Below are 25715 nucleotides of genomic sequence, written 5' to 3' on the forward strand. Positions count from 1 at the left end.
TGGCTAACAAGGGAAATTAGGGGTAGCATAAGATCCAAGGAAAGGACATATAAATTGGCCAGAAAAAGCAGCAAACCTGAGGATTGGGAGCAGTTTAGGATTCAGCAAAGGAGGACAAAAGGATTAACTAAGAGGGGGGAAATAGAGTATGAGAGTAAGCTTGCAGAGAACATAAAAACTGACTGTAAAAGCTTCTATAGATATGTGAAGAGAAAAAGATTGGTGAAGTCAAGCGTAGGTCCCTTGCAGTCAGAATCAGGGGAATTTATAATGGGGAACAAAGAAATGGCTGACCAATTAAATACATACTTTGGTTCTGTCTTCACAAAGGAGGACACAAATAACCTCCCAGAGATGTCGGGGAACATCGGGTCTAATGAGAGGGAGGAACTGAATGAAATCAGTATTTGTAGGGAAATTGACAGGATTTAAGGCAGATAAATCCCCAGGGCCTGATAATCTACAGCCTAGGGTATTTGAGGAAGTGGCCCTAGAAATAGTAGATGCATTGCTGGTCATCTTCCAAAATTCTAAAGACTCTGGCACAGTTCCCATGGATTGGAGGGTAGCTAATGTAACACCACTATTTAAAAAAGGTGGTAGAGAGAAAACGGGGAATTATAGACCGATAAGCTTGACATCGGTAGTGGTTGGTGCTGTTCCCTGCATTTCTCTTGTAATTGATGCGCGGTGAAGATCATGTCCATTGTGCCCCTTAGTGGGCGGAATCCACATTGCAACTCTGGGAGGAGCTCTTCGGCCACCGGGAGAAGGCGATTGAGGAGGATTCTTGCGATGACTTTCCCCTGTGGCAGACAGCAGGGAAACTCCTCTGTAATTACCACAATCGGACTGGTCACCTTTCTTGAAGATGGTCACAATTATGGCATCTCTGAGATCCCCTGGCATGCTCTCCTCCTTCCAGATAAGAGAAATGAGTTCATGAATTCGCGCCAGTAGTGCTTCTCCGCCATGCTTTAATGCCTCAGCAGGGATTCTATCTGCTCCTGAGGCATTGTTCTTCAGTTGTCAGATGGCCTTTTCAACCTCATGCCGGGCTGGGGTTGTACTGAGATGGTGGCGGGTAGCATGCTGCGGGATGGAGTTGAGGACTCTTGCGTCGAAGTCAGTCTTGGTTAAGGTGATCTTCAAAGTGCTCCTTCCAGTGGGCACTGACTGCTTCTCTGTCCTTCATGAGTACCTCTCCGTTCTTGGACCGCAGTGGGGTAGGACCTTGGGTGCTTGGGCCATAGATGGTCTTGACTGCACTAAAGAATCCACACACGTCGTGGTTGTCGGCTAGCTGCTGGATCACCTGCACTTTCTCCACCCACCATCTGTTCTTTAGGTCGCGAGGTTTTTGTTGGACCTCAGCCTTCAGGCACCTGTAGAGCTGCTTTCTTGCTCTCGAGTTGTGTTGCTGCTTCCAGATCAGGAATGCCTTGCGCTTGTGGCTTATTAGCTCCTGGATCTCCTGGTCATTCTCGTCGAACCAGTCTTGGTGTTTCCTGGTCGAGTGACCGAGCGTCTCTTCACAGGTGCCGATTATGGAGGCCTTGAGTGCAGACCAGGTGCTGTGGACACTCTGTCTCTGCATCATTGGGAATTGTCAGGTTGTTTGTGAGATGCAGGCTGAATAGGGCTTTCTTAGCGGGGTCTTTGAGTGCTCCAGCGTTGATTTCCCTGCAGCATTGCTTCTGTTGCCGCCGCTGTTTTGGGGCTACATTGATGGAGATGACAGAGCGAATTAGGCGGTGGTCTGTCCAGCAGTCGTCAGCTCCTGTCAACGCATGGGTGATGCGGACATCCTTGCGGTCCCTCGCTCGGATGATGACGTAGTCCAGCAGGTGCCAGTGCTTGGAGCAAGGGTGCAGCCATGAAGCCTTGTACTTGTCTCTCTGATGGAACAAGGTGTTGGTTATGACAAAGCCATGTTTCGACAGGAGGAGGGTGATGCGCCATCAATTACTCAAAAGACTGAAGTTGAGCGAGTAACAATCAGGCTTTTATTAACTAAAGAATGAAGGTCTTGTCTCGAGTGGTCGACCCGTCCAGAATACTAAGGGACTGGGAGGTAGTCACTTATATACCTGGAATAGTGGGAGGAGTCAGCCGAGGCATGTCCAGACCTGTACCTAGTGGAATACACATACAGACACAGACAGGTATGACAGTGGTTTACCACATTCACCCCTTGTTTAAAAATGAGTCCGGCGGGGTGAAGTGTATTTAAAAGTTCGTGTATTGGAGTCTCTCCGGAGGTCTTGTCTGCCGCTGTGATCGACGTGGCGACGGCAGGGGTGGTGGAGCTTCCGGCGTCGCGTCCCGTGTAGGCTGGGGCCCTGGAGTGTAGTCCTCATGGGTGACGGTCCAAGGCGAGCCGGCTGCTGGGGTTGGATATCGGGTCGTGGGGGGGGGTGGTAATGGGTAGTGGGTTACAGCGGTCCCCGAGGGTGCGAGGTCTCGTATGGAGACTGTGTCCTCCCGCCCGTCCGGGTACGCAATGTAAGCGTACTGGGGGTTGGCGTGGAGGAGGTCGACCCTCTCGACCAGGGGGTCCGTTTTATTGGCCCTCACGTGTCTTCTCAGTAGTACCGGCCCTGGGGACGTCAGCCATGGCGGTAACGATGTCCCCGATGTGGACTTCCTTGGGAAGACAAACATTTTCTCGTGAGGGGTGGCATTGGTGGCAGTGCAGAGAAGTGACCGAATCGAGTGGAGCGCATCGGGGAGCACCTCCTACCAGCGGGAGGTCGGAAGGCCCCTAGACTTTAAGGCTAGTAGGGCAGCCTTCCAAACAGTTGCATTCTCTCTTTCCACCTGTCCGTTCCCCCGGGGGTTGTAACTGGTGGTCCTGCTTGTGGCAATACCCCTAGCGAGCAGGTACTGGCGGAGTTCGTCGCTCATAAACGATGAGCCCCGGTCGCTATGGATATAGCTGGGGAAACCGAACAGGGTGAAGAGGCTGTTCAGACATTTAATGACCGTGGCACTGGTCATGTCCGGGCAGGGGAAAGCGAACGGGAACCGGGAGTACTCGTCAATGATGTTGAGGAAGTACACATTGCGGTCGGAGGAGGGGAGAGGCCCTTTAAAATCGACGCTCAGGCGTTCGAAAGGGCGAGTGGCTTTTATCAGGTGGGCTCTGTCTGGTCTATAAAAGTGCGGTTTGCACTCAGCGCAGACTTGGCAGTTCTTGGTCATGGTCCTGACCTCCTCAATGGAGTAAGGCAGGTTGCGGGCCTTGATGAAGTGGAAGAACCTGGTGACCCCCGGGTGGCAGAGGTCATTGTGGAGGGCCCTCAGCCTATCGATCTGCGCGCTGGCGCAGGTGCCACGCGATAGGGCATCTGGGGGTTCATTGAGCTTCCCAGGCCGGTACAAGATCTCGTAATTGTAGGTGGAAAGTTCGATTCTCCACCTCAAGATCTTGTCATTTTTGATTTTGCCCCTCTGCTTGTTGTTGAACATAAAAGCAACTGAACGCTGGTCAGTGAGCAGGGTAAATCGTTTTCCGGCCAGGTAGTGCCTCCAATGACGCACAGCCTCCACGATAGCCTGGGCCTCCTTCTCGACCGCGGAGTGTCTGGTCTCCGGGCCCTGGAGGGTTCGTGAGAAGAATGCCACAGGTCTCCCCGCCTGATTAAGGGTGGCGGCCAGAGCGAAGTCGGACGCATCGCTTTCCACCTGGAAGGGGATGGATTCGTCCACTGCGTGCATGGTGGCTTTGGCAATGTCTTCCTTGATACGGTGGAAGGCTAAGCGGGCCTCTGCCGTCACGGGAAAAGAGGTGGACTTGATCAGCGGACGGGCTTTGTCTGCATAGTAGGGGACCCACTGAGCGTAGTAGGAAAAAAACCCTAGGCACCTCTTCAGAGCTTTTAGGCAGTGGGGCAGTGGGAGTTCCATAAGGGGACGCATCCGGTCCGGGTCGGGACCGATGACCCCGTGTTCTACAACACAGCCAAGGATGGCGAGGCGGTCTGTGCGGAATATGCACTTCTCCTTGTTATATGTCAGGTTCAGGAGTTGGGCGGTGCGGAGGAATTTCTCGAGGTTTGCGTCATGGTCCTGCAAGTCATGGCCGCAGATGGTCACATTATCTAGGTAAGGGAAAGTGGCCTGCAGCTCGTTTTGATCGACCATCCGGTCCATCTCCCTTTGGAAGACGGAGACCCCGTTGGTAACGCCGAAGGGAACCCTAAGGAAGTGATAGAGGCGGCCGTTTGCCTCAAAAGCAGTATACTGGCGGTCTTCAGGGCTGATGGGGAGCTGGTGGTACGCTGATTTCAGGTCAATGGTCGAAAAGACGCGGTACTGCGCGATCTGGTTGACCATGTCAGCTATGCGGGGGAGTGGGTAGGCGTCCAGCAGGGTGTAGCGGTTTATTGTTTGGCTGTAGTCGATGACCAGGCGTTGTTTCTCGCCGGTCTTAACGACCACAACCTGGGCTCGCCAGGGGCTGGAGCTGCCCTCAATAATCCCCTCCTTCAGGAGCCGTTCCACTTCGGTTTTGATGAAAACCCTGTCCCCGGCACTGTATCGCCTGCTCTTTGTGGCGATGGGCTTACAGTCAGGGGTGAGGTTAGCAAACAGTGGGGGGGGTGGGACTCTGAGTGTGGAGAGGTTGCATCTAGTGCGCGGCGGGCAATTTGGAGGCTGCTGGCTGCGGACTGTGAGTGGGGGGAGGGGGCCACCGTACGCCATCGTAACGCTTTTGAGGTGGCACTGGAAATCCAACCCCAGTAGAACGGCAGCGCAGAGGTCGGGCAGGACCAGGAGTTTAAAATTATTGAACACAGTCCCGTCTACTACTAGTGTCACCACGCAGTAGCCGCCAATGTCCGCTGACTGGGACTCGGAGGCCATAGAAATCCGCTGGTGCGCAGGCAGGACTGGGAGAGAGCAACGCCGCACCGTGTCGGGGTGGATGAAGCTCTCTGTGCTCCCGGAGTCAAAAAGGCAGTTTATTGCATGGCCGTTTACCTTAACGTCCATTTTGGACCGAGCTAACTGGTGCGGTCTCGTTTGGTCCAGCGTCACAGAGGCCAGCGTAGGGGTCGGTGTGTCGCTGCGAGTATCAGATGGGTGGGGGTTGGCGGTCTGCTGCGTCCCGGCTGGTGTCCAAGATGGCGGCGCCCATGATTCCCATGTGGCTGGAGTCGTCCAAGATGGCTGCTGCTGCGGTGGTTCGCACATGGCTGGGGAGGCCCAAGATGGCGGCTCGCACGGCCCACACGCGGCGCTGCTGGCGTTCGGGGTGGCTTTGGCCTTGCAGACGCTGGCGTAGTGTCCCTTTTTCCCGCAGCCCGAGCAGGTTGCATTCTTCGCCGGGCAGCGCGCTCTGGGGTGTTTGGCCTGGCCACAGAAGTAGCATTTCTGGCCTTGGGATACTGCTGTCTGGCTTTGGGACACTGCTGCGGTAGTTGGGCCGTTGTTGGGCTGTGGCTGGGATGGCACGGTGCTATGGGGCTGTCCTACCGTGTCCCAGGTTGTCGTTCCCCGCGGCGTCCACGGTGCAGAGGAGTAGGCATCCATGCCCCGGAAGGCTGCGTCCAGCGTTAGTGCGATGTCGGAGGCTTTGTCGAGGGTGAGGTCACTCTGCTCCAGCAGTCGCTGTCGGGTGTAGTTGGACCTGTGGCCCGCTACGAAGGCATCCCGGATCAGTTCCTCCGTGTACTTAGTGGGCGTTACCGCCTTACACCCACAGGCCCGGCCAAGCACGGACAGTGCTTGGAGGTATTCCTCAGTCGATTCCCCAGGTTGTTGCTTGCGACTCCCCAGAAGGTGCCTAGCGTATACTTCGTTCACAGGGCGCGTGTACTGGGTCTTGAGGAGCTGGAGGGCGGCTGTGTACGAGGTCGCATCCCGGATGACTGAGTACACTCGGTGGTTCACCTTGGAGATCAGGACAGACAGTTTGTCCGCATCCGTTTCGACCGCAGTGGAGGCAGTCAGGAATGTCTCGAAGCACGTGAGCCAGTGAGCAAACTTGGTGGAAGCGTCCGCTTCCCGACTGTCCAGGTCCAGGCAAGCTGGTGTGAGGATCTTCTCCATTATAAAAAATTTAGTTAATAAAATTGATGCGCCATCAATTACTCAAAAGACTGAAGTTGAGCGAGTAACAATCAGGCTTTTATTAACTAAAGAATGAAGGTCTTGTCTCGAGTGGTCGACCCGTCCAGAATACTAAGGGACTGGGAGGTAGTCACTTATATACCTGGAATAGTGGGAGGAGTCAGCCGAGGCATGTCCAGACCTGTACCTAGTGGAATACACATACAGACACAGACAGGTATGACAGTGGTTTACCACAGAGGGTACCGAACAATCCCTCGAAAAATCGAACAACAGCCTTGAACAATCCCTATCCCGAGTCCCAACAGGCGACAAGCTGATCCTTCTTGGCGACTTTAACACCAGAGTTGGAAAGGACACAGACCTCTGGGGAGGTGTGATCAGCAGAGAGGGGGTAGGGAAAGCCAACTCCAATTGTATTCAATATTGTAATGTAGGAAACGTGGCAGTCAGTTTGTACACAGCAAGGTCCCACAAACAGCAATAAGATAATGCCCAGATCATTTATTTTAAGTAATGTTGGGTGAGTGATAAATGATGGCCAGGACACCAGGAGAATTCCTTTGCTCTTCTTCAAATAGTGCCATGGAATCTTTTATGTCCAACTGAGTAGGCAGAGATGGGACCTTGGTTAAATGTTCATTACAAAAGACAGCACCTCTGACATTGCTGCACTCCCTCAGTACTGCACTGAAATGTTAACGTAGATTATGTGCTCAAGTACCTGGAGTGGGGCTTCAATCCATGACTTTCTGAACCAGAGGCAAGAGTGCTACCACTGAGCCAAGGCTGACACCTAACCCATGGCAAGGCATCTATCTAAATGTGCTGTATAAATGGTCGTACATATGTTTACTCATAGGATTTTCTTCATAGCCAGAATAAAGCCAATCAAAAGGGAATGAGTTAAAAGTGCGTTTCTGCATCAATAGCCCACAGGGTCAAACCATATGGTAGCTGTAGCTGTAAGATACAGAAGCCTTCTCAGCAATTACTGACAATCCACACAATCTTTAGTTGCACATCTGACCTCCATATCTGATATTTACAGCATTTGCAAATGGCTGCAGGGAACAATGAACTCGCCCCATAATTGGCAATGTTTTTCTACATGTACACGCATGTACAGAAGAGACTATACACAATGGGGCAAATTTAAATGGGCAGAAATAGGTGCACATTCGGGGCACCATTCAGTAGCACAAATGGAGGCCTGAATCAAAAAGCAATCGGTTGGCAACTAAGGGGATGCCATGTGCAATGAGCTGGTGTGTGGATTACTGAAACTTGAAAATGTTACCTCAGAGATTGGACCATATCCACTGAACACAAAAGTAAACAAATAATTTAAGTTGTTGAACTATTCTCAATAAGCAAGAAAAAGAGAAGCACACACAAGCATCAAACAGGAAAGTCAAAACCACATGCTCCAAGAATTAGGACATTGCAAAATAACTATTAAACAAAACTATGACAGAAGCTCATATTGCAATCGCTCAAGTGAAATTTCATTGTTCCAAGCCTGTAGAGTGACTAAGCCAAAAAAAGGCATGAACAACACTATTATATTGGGTAAAAACTAGAAGGTAAAGCAGAAAATAGACAAGTAAACACAATGGTCAGGATTTTGCATTAATAATAAGTGAGGCTATCAGCGCTCACCGTTACTATGGAGGAAACTTCTGGAGTATGCACATGTGCAGTTAAATGCAGATATCCGGAAGTTGCTGTCCGAGTTACTCTGCTCTTTCGCAGGGTGTGCTATAACAGAACCTTGCCAATAGACTTGGCATTGAAATACATGCAATGGTGTGAAGTTGGGGTATTTACCCACTAGATACCCACTAAACATGCCAGAAAAAGTTAGGGCTGGTGCATTCAGGAGTAAGTTCATTTTTAACAATGTGATAAGTGATAATTACTGCCAAACAACCTCTCTGGCCCTGAAAATTTAATTTTACAAATGTGGAGTATCATTCCTTCAGAAGTTAATTAGTGTTTGAGATTTTTTAATTACTTTTTCTGTCTGTCTCTTTTATCTCTCTCTCTTAATCCCATCTTTCTTTAGCTTACTGTACATGATTTAAATCTAATTTATACTTCCTGGTTTTAGACTCCGCGTGGCTCAGTGAGGATTCTTCAATCTGATTGGTTGAAAAGCCTCGCTGCTACTTGTCCTGCTCACAGATGCCATAGGTGCCGGCACCATGCTGGATCAGACACTGGATTAGTGCAAGTCTCTACTCAAATGCCCTCGAAAACTTTGTGGGCAGTTGTCTTCAAGGTGAACAGCGAGCACCGTTCTTTTGTCACTGACTGCAAAATCTGGGCCATTAATTTATTGCATGTGTGATACAGCAGAAGACATTTGTGGATCATTCAACTTGACAGATGATGAAAGTAAAAAGCATTCTGCGATGATGGGAAAGTTCAGTAACAGCTCACAATCAAGAAAAATGCGACTTATGAAATAGGTAAATTTCCGTAAAAGAAAAAAAGCAACATGGAGGCCTGCAGAAGAATTAATAAAGAAGCTTCACAGATTAGCATACTGCTGTGAATTGTATCCAAAGAATTAGGAACAAACAAGTAATGGAAATACTAGATGAGGCTTTGAGTGAATGTCTGTAATTAGATGCAAAGCTGACATTAGAGACAGCAGTGATGTAGATGATCAGATTTCAAGCACAAAAAGAAGTGTAATAAGGCAGGTAAGTGTAATAGATATGGCTGACTGCTACACAGCAGGGAAAACTGCCTGGCTGTAAATGCTAAATGTCACAAGTGTAGAAAAATGGACAATCCACAATTGTATGGTATTCAAAAAAAGGATACTGTCAAATTTTGGTCACCCAATCTGCGCTTTGTGGAACACCTCCGTTCAGTCCGTAAGGGCGACTGTCATTTCAATTCACCGCTCCATTCCCACTCAGACCTCACCGTCCGCGGCCTCTTGCATTGTTCCATGGAAGCTCAGCGCAAGTTCCAGGAACAGCATCTCATCTTCCGATTAGGCACTTTACAGCCTTCCGGACTCAATAGAGTTCAACAATTTCAGATCATAACTTCAGCCCCTATTATATTTTTATATATTTTTTATCCACACCTTTGGTTTGTGCCTTTTCCTTTTTTTCTCTCCCACATGGCAGCTGTCTCTCATTCTGCCAGCGCATTTCACACTTCATCTAGAGCCATCTTTTGTCTCTTTACCTGTCCTATTACCATCTCATCTCGTCTTGAATATCTCTTAATGTCTCTTCACCTCTCAGACCTTCCCTTTTGTTCTTTCATCTCCTCCCCCATTTCCCAGCCCCCAAACTGGCCTTTTAATCTGTTTCATTTCCTGCTTTTTTCTCAGTTCTGAAGAAGGGTTTCGACCTGAAACGTTAACTCTGTTTCTCTCTCCACGGATGTTGCCTGGCCTGCTGAGTATTTCCAGCGTTTTCTGTTGTTATTTTGGATTTCCAGCATCCGCAGTATTTTGCTATCGAAGTTAGGTTCCAGTTGGCTCAGGGATTGTTGACTTGAGTTTAGCCCACACTGGGGCAGAATTGTGTATATTGCTATTTGTATGGTACAATGATTGGTAGAAAATAAATGTACTTCACTGGAAAGCTGTATTCTGTTCATTCATATATTTTGTGCAAAATAAACCAGTTTTTGGTTTACAATTGGTCTCATCTCTCTCGGCTGATTTTCAGTCTACCTTGTTTATGAGATGATAGTATTGAGCAAACACATTGAGGAGACTATTGTTATGATCCCTAGGTCGTACTTCTGTTTAACTAGACATTGGGTGCATTCCAGATCATATGGGATGCAGGGCTGCTTACGTGAGTAACTAGTGAATATGAGAGAATATCTAGTGTAGACCTACAATATTTGTAGTAGATACAAACAGCGAAAGAAAATGATGCATGATCTGGAAAATAATTATGACTAAGAGGAATTATCTCCAAATGAACTGTGTATTAGAACTAGGAACTGCAGAAGATAATGATGATTCGTTTGAAGAGATTATGGTTGCCAACACTAAAATCTATTTTAAGCACGACAAGAGTGCATAAGCCAATATCATAAATGGAAGCAGTGTGACAAAATGTAGCTCAAGGAGATAAGTCATTAGAGGCATTGCATATTAAACTTATCTTTTGAAAAAACAAAGTCAGGCCAGACAAACAAAGGAAACAGGCTGTCATCCACCGGGGTAAATTCCAAGTGTTGAATCCTTGACATTAAAGTGATTATTGATAAAGTTTGTTTGAAACTAGGCTTGGTAACAAGAGATGTAAAGAGAAGCCAAGTTACCAATATTTCACTTATAAACATACTCAATGAGTACAGTAATGTGACAGATTATAAGCCAAAGCTAAATCCAGAAGTATCACCAGTAGCCCATAATTAAAGTGAGCCTTTGCTTAGTGGTAGCATTCCTGCCTCTGAATCAAAAGGTGCAGGGTTTGAACCTCGCTCCAAACAGTCCCAGTAAGTGGAGGCCAGAGCTCCAGCTCTGAAGACTGGGTTGACATCCTGTGGAATATTTGTATCCATTGGGTGTGAGTGGCTCCCCCTTATTGTATGGGTTGTGGGAGCCCATAAAACCCTTCTGTATAGAACTAACTACCTTATTGGCTGGTATATGGGATGGTTATGTTCATGGAAGGAGCCTGTCAGACTGTTAATCAGCCTGCAAATCCTTCCACTACTTCACACTATTCTCCAAAGGAAGAGTGTAAAGATGCAAAAATAACCAGTAGTGCAAGTATCTAGGACAGTAACCCTAGTGTTATGTGCTAAAATAAAAAATAAAAAAACAATTGGAGAAAATAGATATAATCATAAAGGTATAAAGGTCAATCTCATACATTAGCTCTATATTAGTGGCTGATAAAAAAGGCCTCTGAAAGGTCTTGCATGTCCATTAAAGAAATAAACAAAGCAATCATGAAGGAACCCTAATCAAATAGAAACAATTGAAGATGTTACACACAAATTTGCTGATGAACAAGCTTCCTCCATCTTGATGCAAAGTCAGCATCTGCCACTAGTTTGATAGGTTGCAGGCCAATTTAGATAAGTTAGGTATATGAGCTGTACGTAATGTAATTTAATAGAGGCCAATGCAGTGTCATTAAGGGTACCTGTTTAAGATAATGGATCAAGAATTGATCTGGAGGTAGTAGTTAATCACTTGTTAAAAGAGGACCAACAGTGCAAGGTAGAAATAGGAAAAGAAATAGGGTTTTATGTTGTCTTGCTAGGACCATTGGGGAGAAAATGAAGAATAGTATTCTTAGGTAATAAGTCTTGCACATCATATTTGGTGAAGGATAGAGAAGCTTTGGAGAGGTGCAGAAGAGAATGAGTAGGATGATACCAAATTTTGAGCTCTTAGTTATGAGGAAAGGCTGCAAGGTTATTTACATTGGAAAAATGCAGTTGAGGGGAAATGATTGAGGTTTTTAACATGATGAAGGGATTGGAAACAGTATAGATATATTCTAGGTTACTTGAAATAGGTAGGGACGGGAGATAAGACTAGAGGTCATGGCAATAGAATTCATAGACAAAAGGGTAGGATAGATGCCAAGAAATATTTCTTTTACAGAGAGTCATCCCAACGGAAAGATTGAAATTGCTCAAAACATGAACCTATCAAAGACAAAAGCAGAGCTCGAGATGCTCACGGGCAAGTTGAAATATCTTAGTCGTTTTGCTGCAAGATTAATGCTGAAATGGATTCTATTGAAAACGGTTGTATTTTGAAATGGGATACCAACTTTGATAAAGCTTTTGGAGAAGTAAAGCAAATGATCGCAAAATTTCCTGGACAAGTGTTACAATATTTTCACACAAAAAATAAGGTCACACTAAAGTTGATGGGCCAGGTTTGGTGCAATCATCCAGCAAATGGCAATGTCACACACACTGAATGTATAAAAGATTTATGCTCAAATAATGGGCAGAAAGTTGAATTACGACAGACAGATCTTGAAAATCAGAAATTACAAGTAAATGTACCAGTGGTGTTACAGGAGAGGGTAAACACATGAAGGTCTTACCATACCAGAACTGATAATGGAGCATCATATCATGGTAACTGAAATATTCATTTTTCCCTGATCTGTTAGCTTTATCTATCTCTTGATGGATTAGTTATCCTTGTAAATAAAGTAACCCTACACTTGGTATAGGGATGCTATGTGAAGTATGGGTGGATCACGGAGATCTGAACATCTTACAACAGCTAAAATGGATTCATTTAAGCTAACCCTTTCTTCAGCTCAAAACATCTGTATATTAAAAATCTTGCATAGGGCACACACTTCCTATCCACAAATCTTAGTTCCTTATGTCACAAACTTTTGTGTCACTATTTACCATTGTGAATTACAGTGTCAGTCATAGATACATAGAAGATAGGAGCAGGAGTAGGCCATTCGGCCCTTCGAGCCTGCTCCGCCATTCAATGAGATCATGGCTGATCATCCAAATTCAGTACCCTGTCCCTGCCTTCTCCCCATATCCCTTGATCCCTTTAGCCTTAAGAAATATATCCAACTCTTTCTTGAATATACTTAATGAACTGGCCTCCACCGCCCTCTGTGGTAGAGAATTCCACAGGTTCACCACTCTCTGGGTGAAGAAATTCCTCCTCATTTCAGTCCTAAATGGCTTACCCCTTATCCTTAGACTATGACCCCTGGTTCTGGACTCCCCGGCCATCAGAAACATCCTTCCTGCATCTAGTCTGTCCAGGCCTGACAGAATTTTATAGGTTTCGATGAGATCCCCTCTCAATCTTCTAAACTCCAGTGAGTATAAGCCCAATCAACCCAATCTCTCCTCATATCAGGTATCAGCCTGGTGAATCTTCGCTGCACTCCTTCCATGGCAAGAACGTTCTTCCTCAGGTAAGGCGACCAAAACTGCACACAATACTCAAGGTGTGGTCTCACCAAGGCCCTGTACAACTGTAGCAAGACATCCTTGTTCTTGTACTCGAACCCTCTTGCTACGAAGGCCAACATACCATTTGCCTTCTTAACCGCCTGCTGCACCTGCATGCTTACCTTCAGCGACTGGTGTACAAGAACACCCAGGTCTCTTTGCACTTCCCCTTCTCCCAAACTATTACCATTCAAATAATAATCTGCCTTCCTGTTTTTGCCACCAAAGTGGATAACCTCACATTTATCCACATTATAGTGCATTTGCCATGTTTCTGTCCAATCACCCAACCTGTCCAAATCGTGCTGGAGTTTCATGACATCCTCCTCACAGCATACCCTCCCCCCCAGCTTTGTGTCATCTGCAAATTTGGAGATATTACATCCAATTCCCTCGTCCAGATCATTAATATATATTGTGAACAGCTGGGGTCCTAGGACCGATCCTTGCGGTACCCCACTAGTCACTGCCTGCCACTCGGAAAATGACCCATTTATTCCAACTCTTTGCTTTCTGTCCGCCAACCAGTTCTCTATCCAAGTCAATACCTTGCCCCCAATCCCATGTGCCTTAATTTTGCACGCTAATCTCTTATGCGGGACCTTATCGAAAGCCTTCTGAAAGTCCAAATACACCACATCCACTGGTTCTCCCTTATCTATTTTACCAGTTACATCCTCAAAAAATTCCAGTAGATTAGTCAAGCATGATTTACCCTTTGTAAATTCATGTTGACTTTGTCCGATCCAGTCACTGCTTTCCAAGTGCTCTGCTATTACGTCTTTTATAATGGACTCTAGCATTTTCCCCACTACCGATGTCAAGCTTACCGGTCTATAATTCCCCGCCTTTTCTCTACCATCTTTTTTGAATAGTGGGGTAACATTAGCTACCCGCCAATCCATGGGTACCATTCCAGAGTCTATTGAGTTCTGGAAGATGACCAGCAATGCATCTACTATTTCTAGGGCCACTTCCTTAAGTACCCTGGGATGTAGATTATCAGGCCCTGGGGATTTATCGGCCTTCAGTCCCATCAATTTTCCTAACACCATTTCCCTACAAATACTGATTTCTTTCAGTTCCACCCTTTCATCAGACCCTATGTTCCCCGGCATCTCTGGGAGGTTACTTGTGTCCTCCTTTGTGAAGACAGAACCAAAATATGTATTTAGTTGGTCTGCCATTTCTTTGTTCCCCATTATAAATTCCCCCGATTCTGACTGCAAGGGACCTACGCTTGACTTCACCAATCTTTTTCTCTTCACATATCTATAAAAGCTTTTACAGTCAGTTTTTATGTTCCCTGCTAGCTTACTCTCATATTCTATTTTCCCTTTCTTAATTAATCCCTTTGTCCTCCTTTGTTGAATCCTAAACTGCTCCCAATCCTCAGGGTTATTGCTTTTTCTGGCCAATTTATATGCCCTCTCCTTGGACCTTATGCTATCCCTAATTTCCCTTGTTAGCCACGGTTGGGTCACCTTTTTTGTTTTATTTTTATGCCAAACTGGGATGAACAAATTCTGCAGTTCATCCATTCGGTCTTTGAATGTTTGCCATTGCCTATCCACCGTCAACCCTTTGAGTGCCATTCCCCAATCAATCCTACCCAACTCGCTCCTCAGACCATCATAGTTTCCTTTATTTAAATTGAGGACCCTAGTCAACTACTTCATTCTCCATCTTAATGAAGAATTCGATCATATTATGATCGCTCCGACCCAAGGGGCCTCTTACAACAAGATTGCTAATTAGTCCTTTCTCGTTACATAATACCCAGTCTAAGATGGCCTGATCTCTGGTTGGTTCCTCGACATATTGGTCCAGGAAACCATCCCGTAAACACTCCAGGAATTCCTCCTCCACAGTATTGTTACTCATTTGGTTGGCCCAATCTATATGTAGATTAAAGTCACCCATGATGACTGCTGTGCCCTTATTGCACGCTTCTTTAATTTCTCTTTGAATGCCATCCCCAACCTCCGCCTTACTGTTTGGAGGTCTATAAACCACTCCCACTAACGTTTTTTTCCCCTTAGTATTTCTCAATTCTACCCATACAGATTCCACCTCATCAGAGCTAATATCCTTCATTACAATTGTGTTAATCACTTCTTTAACCAGTAATGCTACCCCACCTCCCTTTCCTTTTTGCCTATCTTTCCTGAATATCGAATACCCCTGGATGTTGAGTTCCCAGTCCTGGCCTTCCTTGAGCCACGTTTCCGTAATCCCAACCAAATCGTATTTGTTTACTTCTATTTGCGCAGCCAATTCATCCACCTTATTACAAATACTCCTTGCATTAAGACACAAAGCCTTCAGGCTTGTTTTTTTAACGCTCTTAGGCCTATTAGAATTATTATTTACTGTGGCCATGTTTGATTTAAACCGTTGATTTCTCTGACTGCCACTTTCATTTTTCTTCTTCCTATCTTTTGCTTTTATCCTTGTTTCCCTTTCCTCTGTCTCCCTGCTCAGGTTCCCAACCCCCTGCCATTTTAGTTTAAACCCTCCCCCACAGCACCAGCAAACACTCCCCCTAGGACATTGGTTCCAGCCCTGCCCAGGTGCAGACCGTCCGGTTTGAACTGGTCCCACCTCCCCCAGAACTGGTTCCAATGTCCCAGGAACTTGAATCCCTCCCCCCGGCACCATTCCTCTAGCCACGTATTCATCTGAAGTATCCTTCTATTTCTACTCTGACTAGCACGTGGCACTGGTAGCAATCCTGAGATTACTACCTTTGAGGTCCTGTTTTTTAATTTATCTCCTAACTCCCTATACTCCGCTTTTAGGACCTCATCCCGCTTTTTACCTATATCGTTGGTGCCTATATGCACCACGACAACTGGCTCTTCACCCTCCCCTTCCAAGATGTTCTGGAGTCGCTCGGAGACATCCTTAACCCTTGCACCAGGGAGGCAACACACCATCCTGGAGTCTCGTTTGCGGCCGCAGAAACGCCTATCTATTCCCCTTACAATTGAATCCCCTATTACTATAGCTCTACCCCTCTTTTTCCTCCCATTCTGTGCAGCAGAGCCACCCCTGGTGCCAGGAAGTTGGCTGCTGCTGCCTTCCTCTGATAAGCCATCCCCCCCAACAGTACTCAGAGTGGTGTATCTGTTGGAGAGGGGGATGGCCACAGGGGACCCCTGCACTACCTGCCTGCGCCTAGTACTCTGCCTGTTGGTCACCCGTTCCCTTTCTTCCTGTCCAGCCTCTACCTGCGGTGTGTCCAACTCCGTAAATGTGCTATTCACGTTGTCCTGAGCATCGTGAACGCTCCAGTATGTGTCCAATCGCAGCTCCAGTCGTGGCTCAATTGGTAGCACTCTCACCACTGAGTCAGAAGGTTGTGGGTTCATAGTTCCACTCCAGAGACTTGAGCACAAAAATCTAGGCTGACACTCCAGTTCAGTGCTGAGGGAGTGCTGCCCTGTCGGAGGTGCTCTCTTTCAGATGAGACATTAAACCGAGGCCCCGTCTGCTCTCTCAGGTGAGCATGAAAGATCCCACGGCACTACTTTGAAGAAGAGCAGGGGATTTATCCCCGGTGTCCTGGCCAATATTTATCCCACAATCAACATAACAAAAAACAGATTATCTGGTCATTATCACATTGCTGTTTGTGGGAGCTTGCTGTGTGCAATTTGGCTGTCGTGTTTCCTACATTAGAACAGTGACTACACTTCAAAAGTACTTCATTGGCTGCAAAGCACTTTGGGCGTCCTGAGGTCGTGAAAGGCGCTATATAAATGCAAGTCTTTCTTTCTGAATTGTTACCTCAATAGCAGAGTTCTGGTGAAAGGTAATCGACCTGAAACATTAACTCTGTTTCTCCCTCCTCAGATGCTGCCGGACCTGCTGAGTATTTCCAGCGTTTTCTATATTCTTTTAAAATTATATTCTTCAATTTATCAAGGATAACAGCAGTTCATTAGTTTTATGTCAGCTATTTTAGACTACAAATAGTACAGCTCCCTTAAACCCACATTGCTTGTGTTGTGTGATTCATTTAATTAGGTTTATACTCAGCATCTGCAATCAAAACAAGCAAATATTGTTCGTAGCAACATAGGAATAGGCAAGCCCAGAATAGACTCTGCACTCTATTGGTTCTGTCTTAAAAGCTATCACCCACGCCCTCAAATAAATATCCAGTCAATTTTCCCTTAAAATCATAATTTTATAATACAAGAACACAACAAAAGGAGGTTTAAAAAAAAGAATCACACAGGTATGAAAAATAGTAACATTTTCCGCAAATCGGGCTGCCTTGGGTGCAATTTTAGGCAATAATTTCGAACAGAGCAAATTCCCTGGAGGCTTAAAGAAGTTTGCCTGGCGATGAGGTGGCGCTCGTGTAAAACGGCAGGATAGAGTTTCATCCTTTGCTAACCTGATCCGGCCGCGCACTCAGTGCAGGAGATGAGGGGGAAGGAAGGGGTCGAGCCGGAGACCCGTGGTCGGCTGCGAGCGGCTCACAGCCACTACAGGGAATCCCCCCCCTCCTCCCAGAGACTCCGGGTCGCGTTCCACCCTCGAACTTCAACTCGCCAGCCCCTCACAGTCCAACACACCCGTGACGCCGGCACACTGCAGCAGCTTGTTGGGCTCCAAATGGAAGGCTGGCGCTGTAACCAGGCGACCGAGCGACGCTTTGTCACGGAGACGCAATGAGACTGGCGTTCCGAACGTCCGCCGTCACTCTGACCGCGGCAAATCCGTGTTGCAAGCCCAGAACGTCAAACTTCTCAAACACATCATCGGGCACTGCGGGGATGGAGCCAGCGGACACGGGTGTCAATGCAACATGCACATGACGGGCTGGTCCATCTAGCACGCCCCACACTCATGATGCCTGGAGCATGGAGATACAAAAAAACCAGGAAAACTCAGGGCCAATAAAGGGGGAGGGGATGGAAAATTCCTCTCCGACCCTCCCCCCCCCCCAGGTGATCAAAATCAGATCACATTGACCATGCATGCCCTAACTGTAAATCCACTGATGCATTTCAACGGATTTCCTTCTGCTATAACATCAATCACTAAATGCAATTTGGCGCCTACTGCAAATATTAATTGCCATACCTAGATCCTTATGGCTTATGACAGCTCCCACATCGTAGCTGGAAGCATCACAAGCTCACGCTCTGTGTCGTAGTGCACTAGTAGAGCATCGCTAGAGAGACTTCTCTTACAAATGTCGTAAGCGTTCTGTTGCGCTTTCATCCAATTTCACTGGACATTCTTCTTGAGAAACTTGTGCAATGGAGCTAACATGGTCGCTAACTCAGGTAAGAAACGTGTGTAGTACTGGACCATTCCAAGGAAAAATCTTAACTCAAACATGTTCTGTGGCTTTGGAGCATTGATGACATCATCAATCGTTTCCTTTACTGGTTGCAAGCCATTTGCATCAACTTTCAGACCAAGGTACACAACCTCGGGCTGCATAAAAACACATTTGCTCCTTTTCAATTTGCCATTGTGGGCATTCAACATTTGAAGCACTATATCTAACACTTCCAGATTTTCTTTCTCACTGCTTGTTGCGATCAGCACATCGTCTTGATTGCATAAGCAATTTGGAACTCCTTGCAAAATCTTATCCATCGTAGCCTGGAAGATTTTGGGGGAGGACTTTACACCATTCGGCAGCTTGGTGTATGAGTACAGTCCCTTGTGTGTGTTGATGGTGAGATACTGTTGACTCTCTCAACATTCAGCTGAGCGTAAGTGTGCGATAGATCAAGCTGGGAGAAAACCTTTGACCCAGAGAGTGCTGCATACAAATCTTTTGATGTATATAATAGGTACTGCTCATTGTCAACTACTTGGTTGATAGAAACTTTGTAGTCATCGCACAAGTGTACAGTTTTGTCTGCTTTGGGCACTACCACAATCAACTTTTGTCAGTTTTTACTAGCACTCCGTTCTCTCTCAGCTTCACTAGCTCTTCCTCTACCTGATCTTTCAACGCATAGGGGACCGGCCTTGCCTTACAATAGGCAGGTTTTGCGTTGGACTTGATGCGGATATGCACGTCATACCCAGTGATGCCCTCATAACGGTCTGTGAACATGCTTTCATACTTGTTCAGCATTGTGTCGAGTCGCTTCTTTGAAGCATCTGCACTGAAGACGTTTTCCCAGTCTAGTTTTAACTTTCTCAACCAGTCTTTGCCCATGAGAGTTGGCCTGTTGTTGTAGCTCACTACAATAATAGGCAGCTTTACTGACTAGCCATTGTGTTGAACTGTACGTTCTATTTGTCCACATGTCTCTAGGATTTCTCCAGAGTAGGTTTTTAATGCCACGGTACTCTTTGTAAGTGGTACTTGATTAAACTTACTCTCATATGTGTCCTTACTCATGATAGAGCAGTCCGCCGCAATGTTGATACACGTATCAATATATTGCTCGTTCATCAAAACTTTTATATGGAAGTCTTTCTCAGGACTGCTAGCATTGCCACTAGTGGCATAGATACTGTAGATGCCTAGTTCTTCAACATCGGCTGTGTTCACTTCAATATTGTGAACTCTTCCCTTTTGTTGTCGCTGCTTTGCATTGCCACTAGAATGGTTCTTACTTCCTCCTTTAGATCTAGCTCTGCAAGCTGTTGAAATATGGCCTTGCTTCTGGCAGTGAAAACACTTTGCATTTCTGTGTTGGCAGGACTGTGGAGTGTTTTCCATTGCAGCGATAACAATTCACTGAACTACTCTCACCGACATGCTTTTGACTCAGTCTCACAGCTTTAGGTTTGGTGGTGGCTTTGTGACTATAAACCTCAGCTGCACTAGTCACTTGAGTTGGACAGAGCTCCCTAGCATTCTTAGACGCCATCTCCATGATCCAAAAATGTGCTGAAGTTACAATGCAAAGACAGGTTCTTAAGAGCTCCGATAGCAAAATACTGCGGATGCTGGAAATCCGAAATAACAACAGAAAATGCTGGAAAAACTCAGCAGGCCAGGCAACATCCGTGGAGAGAGAAATAGAGTCAACGTTTCTGGTCGAAAACCTTCGTCAGGACTGAAAAAACACAGGAAATGAAACAGATTAAAAGGCCAGATTGGGGGCTGGGAAATGGGAATGAAACAACAAAAGAGAAGTGAAGAGACATTAAGAGGTATTCAAAACAAGACGAGATGGTGATAAGACTAGTAAAGAGACAAAAGACAGCTCTAGATTAGGTGTGAAATGCGCTGGCAGAATGAGAGACAGCGGCCATGTGGGAGAGCTACAATGTACTCACTGATGGTTTCACTTTTTTTTTGGTTTCTGGTACCAAATTTATAGCTCTCTGTTATTTATAATGGCTTTGGGTCAAAATCGTCCTCGAGTTTCTCAACAATGTCTTCAAATGATCCTTCGCTTTCCCTGGCGTGAGTAGGTTTGTCAATGTTCCGTTGACATGGCCTGATCTCTGTTAGAAAATTTGCTTTTTTCCATTCACGAGTTACTTTATTTTGAGCTTGAACATTCTCATCTGCACCTTTGGTCTCAATAATGTTATTGGCCCTAAAAAATCTCCATCAGTTCAATGTAAGAACTGAATGGTTCGCGAGTTCGGTTATACATGTGAGGCTTCCGATGAATCCCGTAGGCGCAGCCATGATTGTCCCGAACCTGTCGCACAGTGACTCAGCATGCTACCTGTGTACATATGAGAATCAACGCCGCTGTTGCTGTGTGTACATACCTGCGAAGGCAAAGCACAGACAATTCTGCATGAACATTAAAGGTAAAACATCGCAAAAATTCAGTTTAGGTGTCACCAGTCCTTGTCCACCCAAAGGTTGAACACAGTGTCCTTCCATGATCCCTAAACATGGCTTTGGGATCCCATCCTCATCGCCAAAATGTAATATATGTGGGTAGAACAAATGAAGGACAGAGACACCATGAGTTGCTAGTCCAGGTGCTTGCTTTATTAGGCCAGAGTGAACTGAGCATGCTCATACTAAACCATGTGACAAACCATGTGATAATACATTACAGTGGGCATGATGCTGAACTTTTCTTCTGCCACCTTTGCCTTCGCACTGTAGGGGGTTTCTCTTGCTCTTTCTGGTCTCCTGCCAGGCTTCGTGCAATAATTACCCTTGAGTGGTTCGACCCACTCCCCCTACGGTTCTAGACCTTGGACTTAGGTGCAGAGAACAGTAGTGCAGAGAAAGAACTCAATAGACCAGGTTGAATAGCACGAAATGGATGCTTTTATTTTTAAACAGTTTGAAGCATTACAAAATATATGTCATAGGCACAGATTAAAGTTACTACAATCATGCACAAATTTATGAACTTGACTCTATGGAAATGGGGAACACACGGCACATCGTAAAAGGGGAAACACATTACGATTTCCCTTAACTCCCTCCCCTATACCTAAACTAAGTTTCGACCTGGGGAACTTGGGATCATGCTCACCACTCTCGAAATCGCGAGAAAGGGGGTTCGCAGCCCTTTTGGCACCGCTTTCCGTCGTCACGTGGATTTGGAAACTTCTGGCGCAGTCGATATTCTCTCCTCCCTCGAGGCGGTGGGGTAGACCCAGCCTCGATGAGCGCTCGTTAAGGTTGAGATCTACTAAGTCGATTTGGGTTCATGGAGCAGACCCAGATGCAGGCTATGCACATGGGAGAATCTTGTGGCCTAGATCGCCAGTCCTCCAGAGGGTTTCTTCTCCGTCAGCCTGGGTCATCGATGATCTCCCGACCCCAGTACCCGGGCCACCCTCGTCGTCTTCTCGTCGTGGCCGAGCCTTGTTTGGCTGAACACCGACCACGTTGTCCTTTTACCGAAACCGTCCGTCTTTAAAAAGACGAAAACGTTTTCATCGATCTGCCGAAGTGGAAGAGGCGCCGATCCGGGCACCGTCCGCCCTTCGTTCGTTCCTCGTAGAAGAAAGTTCTTGAAGAAATGGAAGCCTGAAGTCGCCCAACAAGAAGCCGTGGCAGTGAAGAAGAAGTTGTTCAAGTAACCCGAAGTCCGAAGTAACTTAGATGGACTTTCAATCCATAGTTATACTCTTTTGGGACAGTCTTATCTCCCGCCAAATCATAGTCCTGTCTTTGTATTAATTTTGGCGGGCAGAAATCTCTGCAGGGGCGCTTTGTCTTGTAACGGAGCCGGTGATAACTTAAACTGGCCTTCCTGGCCGATAATGTCTTTCAATGTCTTTTGCATTGTCACCGTGGCTCGGTTCGCATATTGATCGGTCCGGACATTTTCCTTGATGGCTGCTAAACGGTTTTTCCTTTGTACGATAAATGGGTATAAGTGTTTTTACATTGTCCGCCCATATCTTGATGGGCCCCATCCTGTACTTATAATCCATTGAATATGTATGCTGTTGCTCTGAGTTTCGGTTCCCAGAGACTGGCTTTCGTGGGCTCACTGTCTTCAATCCACAAGCCTGTCTGGCTTGCAGTAACAGAAATAAAATGGTTCATAAACTGATCACGGGGCCTGGCGGCCATTTTGTATGCCCTTTTATCAAAGGTTTTTCTGTGCAAGCTTACTTTGGTCAATAAACAGTCTTATTTTATCCAGTTTTCTTGCGTGATTTTTGCTGAAAATTGCGAATCTTACAGCACCCACTTTTTTGGCCAGAAGGTTCCCCCCACAAAGTGGACCCTTTCTTCAGAATTTATGTTCCACCTAGAATCCTCCCTCTGGCCTACTTACCCTCTACTGATATTTTAATTGAAAACTACTGATGTGACACCAGCTATGACAGTTTCTCCACGCCCCTTACTCACTCTAATCTATCTTCCTCTGAACTTGTAGCACTCCATCACTCTCTGCCTGGCTCAACTTGTTCTCACATTGAACAACCTTTCTCTTAGCTCCACTCACTTCATTTACATAAAAGGTGCCACTATGAAAGACCACATGGGTCCCATCTATGCCTGCTTTTTGTATAATATGGTGAGCATTTTTGTTCCAGTCATACACAAGTCTCCTCCCTGATCATTACATTGATGGCTATATCCATGCTGCTTCCTGTTCTTGCACTAAGCTAGAGAATTTCATTAATTTTGCTTCCCATTTCCATTCCTTCTTTAGTTTTATTTGGTTCATCTCTGACTCTTCCCTTCCCTTCCTAGATTTTTCTATTTCCATCTCTGGGGATAGACTGTCCACTGATATGAATCACAAGCTCACTGACCCCCTCAACTACCTCAGTTATATTTCTTCCCACCCGCTTCTTGTAAGGACTCCATTCCCTTCTCCCAGTTTCTCCATCTCCATCGCATCTGCTCTGATGATGCCACCTTCCACACTAGATGTTCTGAAATGTCCTCCTTTTTCCTCAACTGCGGTTTCCCCTCCACCTTTGACCAAGTCCGTCCAATTACCCGTACTTGCGCCCTCACCCCTTCTTTTCTCTCCCAGAACCATGATAGGGACCCCCTTTTCCTCACCTCCCACCCCACCAGCCTCCACATTCAACAGATCATCCTCTAACGGGATCCCACCACCAAACACATCTCCTCCCCTCTCCTTTCAGCATTCTGAAGGGACCCTTTCCCTCTGTGACAGCCTGGTCCACTCCTCCATCACCCTTGACACCTACTCTCCTTCCCCATATACTTTCTCATGCGAGCACAGCAGATGCAACACCAACACTCATCCTTTCACCTTCTCCCATATTACCATCTAGGGCCCAAGCACTCCTGGTAAGACAGAAATTTACTTGTACTTCTTCCAACCTAGTCTACTGTATTCTCTGCTCACGATGCAGTCTCCTCTACATTGGGGAGACCTAATGCGGCTTTGGTGATCACTTTGCTGAACACTTCTGTTCTGACTGTGAATAGGACCCTGAGGACCTGGTTGCTTGCCACTTTAATTCTCTGTCACACTCCCACTCTGCCTTGGCCTTCCAATGAAGCTCAATGCAAGTGCAAGGAAAAATGCTTCATCTTTCTCCAAGGCAATTTGCAGCCCTCTGGCCTTAACATTGACTTTAACAACTTCAGACCGTAACCACAGCTCCCATTTTCTCTTTGACAGCAGGTGCTGGTAATGCAGGTTAGATTTACCAGCTTGCAGGAATGGGGGAGGTGCTTGGGATAGACTCCCCTGTCGATACATGGGCAGCAGGGTGGACTGCATCCCTGTTGTCAACCTGCCTTTTATGTACATCACAGTCCTGGGCCACTGGCGTCTGCTATGCTTTGCTAATTGTTCCATACTTCCCGCCCTCTCTGCTATTCTGCTTTCACCATTCATGCAACCTCTGAGTCTCATATATTACATAGGATATACAGCACAGAAACAGGCCATTCGGCCCAACCAGTCCATCGCTCCACTCGAGCCTCCTCCTGTCTTTCCTCATCTAACTCTATCAGCATAACCTTCTCTTCTCTCTCATATGCTTATCTAACCACCCCTTAAATGAATCTATTGTGGCGGAGCCACCAAAGGACTCAGATCGTTTGTACATAATTCCTTTAACAACATGTTAGCTACAGTCTGAGTCTGTATCTTTATTTATGCTGTTTAACTGTACAGAGTGTGGTTGCTTTAACAGTGCGGCTAAAACATGATGACGTCACGCTGTTCATCACGTGATCCCCCACTGGCGGGAAAACGTGATGACGTCATGACGTCAGCCACAGGACTGCAGGGGCAGTCCTCGTGGAGCTTCCAGAGAGAGCAGACCTACATTCGATGTTACCCTGCAGTTTCTTGTTAAAGCCTGTTTGTTTCATTAAAGTTCATTTTGTTTGATCGCCTGAGTAGAACTCAGTCTTTTAGTTAGGAACCCACATTCCTACATTGGTGACCCCGAATTTTGTGAACAGTTTTCGCGGAAGATCTTCAGCATGGACACGAACGCCGTGACTCTGAAACTGCCACAGTTCTGGGAGCAACAACCAGACGTCTGGTTTATCCAGGCTGAAGCCCAGTTCGCCATCAGGAACATCGTTGCGGATCAGACCCGTTATTACTACGTGGCCTCCGCCCTCAATAGCGCAACTGCCTCGCGGATCGTCAACCTCCTCAGTAGTCCTCCTACTGACAGCAAGTATGATATGTTAAAGGCGCGGTTGCTACAGGTCTTCGGGCTCTCGAAGTCAGAACGCGCTCGCCGGCTCCTCACGACGCCTGGCCTCGGGGACTCCAAACCCTCCGAGCTCATCAACTAAATGCTCACGCGCTTGGGTACCGAACCGGAATGTCTCCTCTTCCGGGAGCTATTCCTCTGCCAACTGCCGGAGCAGGTGCAGGCTGCCCTAGCCAGATCCAAGATTACAGACTGTGCCGAGCTTGCTGCCGAAGCAGATAAGATTTTCACAGTAACCCAGCAGTGCTGCGTGGCCACGAGGCACCCATCCCCCACAGACGCGGCTCCAGCTCCTCCTGCAGCGGGCTGGTGCTCCTACCATGCCCGTTTTGGCGTGAAAGCACAACGCTGCCGCTCTCCCTGCGGTTTTTCGCCCCCAAAAAAAACAAAGCTCCTGCAGCGTTCCTGGCGAAGGAGGGTCGGGTCTAACGGGCACTCCGCGGTTGCGATGGCCGTCGGATCTACGGGGAAACTTCTTTACATCACCGATTCTCTATCGAGTCGACGTTTCCTTTGTGACACCGGGGCACAGTGTAGCATCCTACCTGCGTCGAATCTCGATATGCAAGCTGGGAACCACGGTTTTTCCC

At 46.7% G+C, this 25715-nt stretch overlaps 1 protein-coding gene across 4 annotated transcripts in view; it reads right to left on the reverse strand.

The window, feature by feature from the left end:
- LOC147109470 (uncharacterized) overlaps positions 1-17834 on the reverse strand; it is a 196005-nt gene extending 178171 nt beyond the window's left edge. For 3 of the 4 annotated variants that reach the window (XM_086003435.1, XM_086003434.1, XM_086003436.1), the window contains exon 1: positions 17438-17834. The gene's annotated coding sequence lies outside the window, so the exon portion shown is untranslated. The remainder of the gene's footprint in view (positions 1-17437) is intronic. The other variant, XM_086003437.1, reaches the window with a different exon arrangement.
- Between the last annotated feature and the right edge of the window lie 7881 nt (positions 17835-25715).

This window comes from Somniosus microcephalus, chromosome 12, assembly GCF_052327205.1.
Source record: "Somniosus microcephalus isolate GS21.2 chromosome 12, FLI_Smic_1.0, whole genome shotgun sequence".
NCBI lineage: Eukaryota > Metazoa > Chordata > Chondrichthyes > Squaliformes > Somniosidae > Somniosus > Somniosus microcephalus.